The sequence below is a fragment of the Brassica oleracea genome, chromosome C8 (genome assembly GCF_000695525.1).
Source record: "Brassica oleracea var. oleracea cultivar TO1000 chromosome C8, BOL, whole genome shotgun sequence".
Taxonomy (NCBI): Eukaryota; Viridiplantae; Streptophyta; class Magnoliopsida; order Brassicales; family Brassicaceae; genus Brassica; species Brassica oleracea.
The window spans coordinates 10,565,778-10,571,388 of NC_027755.1; the positions used below are offsets into that span (position 1 = coordinate 10,565,778).

The 5,611-nt window shown below is 39.4% G+C and overlaps 1 protein-coding gene across 1 annotated transcript in view; it reads left to right on the forward strand.

Moving 5' to 3' along the window:
• LOC106312060 (rop guanine nucleotide exchange factor 14) overlaps positions 1–5,611 on the forward strand; it is a 26,100-nt gene that overhangs the window by 19,133 nt on the left and 1,356 nt on the right.

Consider the following 5,611-nt stretch of genomic DNA (forward strand, 5'->3'; position numbering starts at 1 on the left):
TTTCCTCGGAATTTCCTCGGAATATTCCGACGGATTGATGTTTCCTCGGAATTCCGTCGGTTTTTTCCGAGGAAACCCAAATTTTGGGTTTCCTCAGAATTTCCTCGGAAATTCCTCGGGAAATTCCGAGGATTTCATTTTCCGTCAGAATGTCCGTCAGAATACCGATGTTTTCTTGTAGTGTTCTGTTTAAAATAGTTCTTATCTTATAACAGAAGCTGTTAACCCCTTGAAAAACAACCAATCCGACAAACATATTGTAACTGAAACTGAAACAATTCATTGCAATCTTGCACATTAGTACATAGCAAAATAGTAGTACACAATCATCATTCCAACTCCACAAACTACCATCTTCTTCAAGCTCTTCACATCTTTCTCATACCCGTGAACCAACTCTTTCATCTCCTTCATCTCTTTTTCAAACCCAGCCAAAGCATCACCCAAATCTTCAATCTTTTTTTCATAGCTTCTCACTACATCTTCACATCTCTGAGACTGAAGCTCCAAACGGCCGATTTTGTCATCATACAAGCTCTTCATATCATCAATTTCCTCCACAGCAGACTCATCCGTCCATTTGAACAAATGATTCTTATCCTACACAAGAATAGAATCAATCCGACTAAGCTTAGAACATACACAAAAACAAACAAAGTTAGATTGTTTACCTCTTCACTACCATTAGGACAACCATGGAAAAGTCTCCCTGGGTTCTTGGTCGTTTTGGATGTAAAAATCCTACATAGCTGCTCAATGATAACTCAATTAAACATCCTACATATAGACCTAAACCTTGATTGATAACAAAAAACGATAATGTTTACCTGTATCATACGAGGAATTAGGGTTCGATGTGGTAGACATTATTGGTTCTCTCTCAATCCCGTTTTACTCTCTTCTTCTCTCTCAATCACGTTTTACTCTCTTCTCTCCCAAACTCTGATTCTTTTCTTGAGTTGTCGACAGCAAACGAAGAAAGTGAGAAAGTGACTTTTGTTTCAGAAAAAACAAAACGACGCGTTTTCAAAAGCCCACAACGACGTCGTTTTCTATTTTTTCGTTCTGATAATCCACGTAATAAACTCATTTAATCCACGTAACCAACGTTAAATCCACATAATACACCGTTAGAATAAAGATAACGGAAACTCGGTTTATGTATGTATTGACAGAAGAGTGTTAGTTTATGTATGAATTTTAAATAAAAATGTTGTTGATGTATGTTTTTGCACAGGTCTGGAGTTCATGTATTGATCGGGACCGCGTCCCGCTGTTGATGTATGAATTGGCCGTTTTCCCGCCAAACGCATAGAGACAAACGGTCCTGTTTTGTGCTCAGACCTATACACCAATAGTAAGCCTTCTCTTTGTGGTCCAAAGTCTGCTAACTCAACCCTAAGTAAACCATAATTTAACCTGAGTTCTTCTTTGGTTAGCATTTGAATGTTGCTAAGACTTGCTCATCAAGTTCCTATTTTCACAAATCTCCACCTAAGAACATGATGATCAACCACAACAGCCTGCACATACTTGAGAGAGAGATAACTTGAGTTCCTCCTTTGTTCTAGATTCTTGGATTCCAGTCTCAGTTCCTGAGTATACTTACTCAGCCTTGATAATCAGCTTTTTAAACACCATAAACTTGCTATAACCTTCTGCAACTGTGACCATTCATGTCTCTGATCCTGAACTATCTGAGCATTCGTAAATCACAAGAGTTGTGAAAACCAGCTTTGATACAAATTGTGTATCGAGCGAGCTCAACTCTTGATGATCACTTCTTGATGCATTTATAGCTCCACCAACAAATTTAAATTCCAAAACTGATTATCTTCAACAGAATTATCCTTAAGACCCTTCCAATCACATAACCTTCACATAGCTTCTGTTCATACTCATGAGCCATTACAGTGACTGGAAAAACACACTTGTTTCTCTGCAAAACCAGATTCCCTTGCTAGCCATTACTTCAAACTCATGTGCACTGAGATAAGAACCAATAAATACTTGAACCAACTGCAGAAAACAAAACCTCTTTTGCTTCCAAACTTGAAGCCCTTCAACCATGTAAACAATCTCTATAGCTTGTTGAGAATTCACTTCACAACTGATATTATCCCTTTACATCAACCTGTTTAACAAACCAACCGAACTTGAACACTTCGCTTGTCAAAAGTTCCTGTCGAAAAACAGAGCATCCACCAGCAGATTTTAACCACTACCAGCAGCCTTAAAGCTTGTCTCTCATCACCAATACACTGTGATACACACGAGACCCTTCTGTACAGCCATTCCACATCAATTCTAGAGCTCATGATGCATATTTCTGCTGTAACAACAACCTGCAACACCTTTACAAATATGCAGATTCACCAAAAAACGAATTTGATCTTCACCATCAACAACTTCTGATCTTGGATAAGAAACGCCTCCTTCATAGTTAATACTACTTAGGCCTGCTTCTGAAATTGATGAATTTACCACTTCACTAACTTGTAAGTGATGACCAAGAAGATACTTACATAATCTTCTCTTCCCTTGATGCAATAAGACATCTTCAAAATAACTGTTTGATGTATGTCTTCCACAAGCAGCTTCATCCTCTGCATTTGCATCTTCTCTAGGACTCTTTGTTGCAAACACCATCAGTGAGATAAGTTATGTATCAGGCTAGATACACAGCAGCGCCAACTCTTTGAAGTGAGCAATCATGAAACAGTTCATGCACGCTTGCATCTGTCTCTTTTATCTTCTTCTTTATAGAACTCAATGAATACACTTCAATGACTTTATCTCCAACCTGTACCTTAGTGTCGTTTCTGACTTTTCTCAGAAAACCCTGCAACTGTTTCTGTCTTTCCTTACCAACGACCAGCTTCAAACAAAACTGCAATCAACTCTAGCCATCAGATTAAACCACCGTTAGAGCTGAGAACCCGTTGATAACCTCCTGTCTTGGTTTCTTTTCATGCCAAATAAGCATGAACCTTGTTCCATGGTGAATATAACATCTGTTAACTCTTCCCTTCTGAGATAGCAAAATAGTTCTTAGATCATTGACCATCCGACATGATCTGAGATTCTTCTAAGCATAGCCCCAACTTTAATAACAATTACTTTTGCTGGAATATAAAACCACGTAGAAGTCTCCATTCCTTTGCTAACACAACTCACCGTCCAGAGTTAACATCAATATCTACTCTTCTTTGATTCACTTATGTGATATCATATAGTAGAATGAATCACCTTGGCTTCTTGCTTGAGACTACGTGTCACAGAACATGACACAACTTCATTACTCTTGCAGCCATACTGAAGAACCACCAAGAACCTTCACCGTTAGCCGCCTTGTCTTTATTTTCTTCTCATGGAGCATTCTTCATGCCATAATGGTGATACAACTTATGCTGATTCACCATCAACTAATGTCTCACTCTCAGAGATCATAAATCTTGTATTCTTCTTTAGCCAAAATGTAGCATATACAAAACTTGTACCGCTGTTAATATAAACAGGACACGCCGCCTAACTCCACCGCTAGGAAGACTCTCGATACTAGATTGTAATATAGCCCATTCCAAGTAACATTAAGATGACAATTCTCGCCTCCAAATGCCTTAAGCTTTAGACCATCATATTCTTCTTCATTGCTTGAAAAATTCAGATACAATACAAGATATTCTTCTGGGAAAACAATGCTCCACCTGAGACAAGAACTCTTGATACACTAAGACTCAATCCAGCAGAAAAAATTCCATGTGTTACACAAAACACAAATCTGCTGAAAACATGAATCTTCATCTTTTCAAGAGCTTACACTTCTTGAAATAAGAACTCAAAACACTTCTCTGCACACACTCAAGCTTACAAGAGCGCCACATTCATTGCATTCCCTCTGAAAATAGCAATGAACCTCAGGGTAACACCTTCTGTTCAACAGAACATTTTCAGACCGCACCAAGAGCATAATCATCATTGCATCCCTCTGAAAATAGCAATGATGTAGCTTCCATTCTCTAATGACCAGTCAACTGATGACCCCCATATTCCCGAGAAACAAAAGCTTCACACACGTAGACCAATCCTGCAGCAGAAACCCCTTTCAAGACTCAATGGAGCCACTGAAGTTTCAGAACCAAAACGTTGCTTCGTACAAATTCTTCAACGAAAGGACCCATACCATTACTGATATTTATACAGCCTTATAACACTCATATAGTTCAAGGTTCTAAGGCGTCCCTTAGTTCCAAGAACTTATGAGTAACCGAGGCTGAATAACTTCAACTTGAACACCTTCTGAGACTGATAATATCACATTAATTTGACCATCAAACACAACAACAGAAAAATCCCTTCTCTGAAATCCCCTGCATAATCAGTACATAACCTCTGTGTTCAAAGAGTCTTCTATTCCATTGAATTTCCAGAACTTTAGAAAACCTGAAACTTCCAAGCAGAGAATCACAAAAGCCTTGTGATTGCAGCAGAATCAGCCTCTACTTCTCCCAGAATTTGAGTCTTGAGCTTGATGTTTCGATTCTAATAACACACTTTGAGTTTCAGAATCCGAAACCATCAGCTACTTATGAAAGAACTTTAGCTTATACTAACTTCCTTCAACCAGTCTCTAATACTGCAAATCAAGAACAATCTTCTAACCAGCTATTCTTGCTTCAAATTCAGTGACCTTGAAATCACTTGAATCTTTCTCTTCTTAGCATATCGAATCTGTTTCTTTTCTTCACCGAGGGAAACAGAGAAGTCTTTCTCATCAGACTTCACTCCATCGAAGAAAGCCGGTGTCGCTTCGGGAAAGAGTCTCGTTTTGGACTTGAGACTCTTCCCTTTCACCATTTCTTCTCTATCTTGGACCAGATTTACTTCTGTTCCTCTTCACCTCCGATACGACCAACATCAACCACTAGCTGCTCTTGTAGAGAAACTGTGAATCCAACTTCATCCAGAATTTTCTTCAACGTCTTCTCAACAAGTCTGAGAAATCCCGAGGATGGTGATACCTCCGACCACCGTCACTCGTCGTCGACGTTTCCTCCGACGAATCAAAGAACAACTCTTACGCCACCATCCCTGAGTCTCGTCGCTCATGGAACCTCCATGAGCCTTTTTCTTCTTTCGTCTCTCCTCGACAAAGACTACCAGAACGAGACCCGGCGACTTCCTCTGTAACTTTCCCCTAGTGCTTTGACGTTGACCCAGACAGCTCTCAACGTCCGTCTTCAACCTGACACAGCCATAGACGCAGCAACGTCTCCACCTCTGACACATGTCTCTCTGTTCTTGAAACCCATCTGAAACTCTGACGAGAACTCAAAATTCGACAGAAACCTATAACGTCCTTCCCGACGGTATCTTGAGATAAAGCTTAAACCTTTTCTCATGAACTTCTGTACCTTTCTTTGAAAGTTGGAGCTTTCTAAAGAAAGCTGGCACCTTTCACCATAAAGCTCGAAGCTTTTACACAAACAAGAGCTTTTCTTGGCCAAACCTAGGCTCTGATACCAATCTGTTAGGATTTCCTTCAACAGACAAGACTCTAGTTATGTTAACTTTAGATACATAACAGATTTATGTTGAGATGAATGAAACA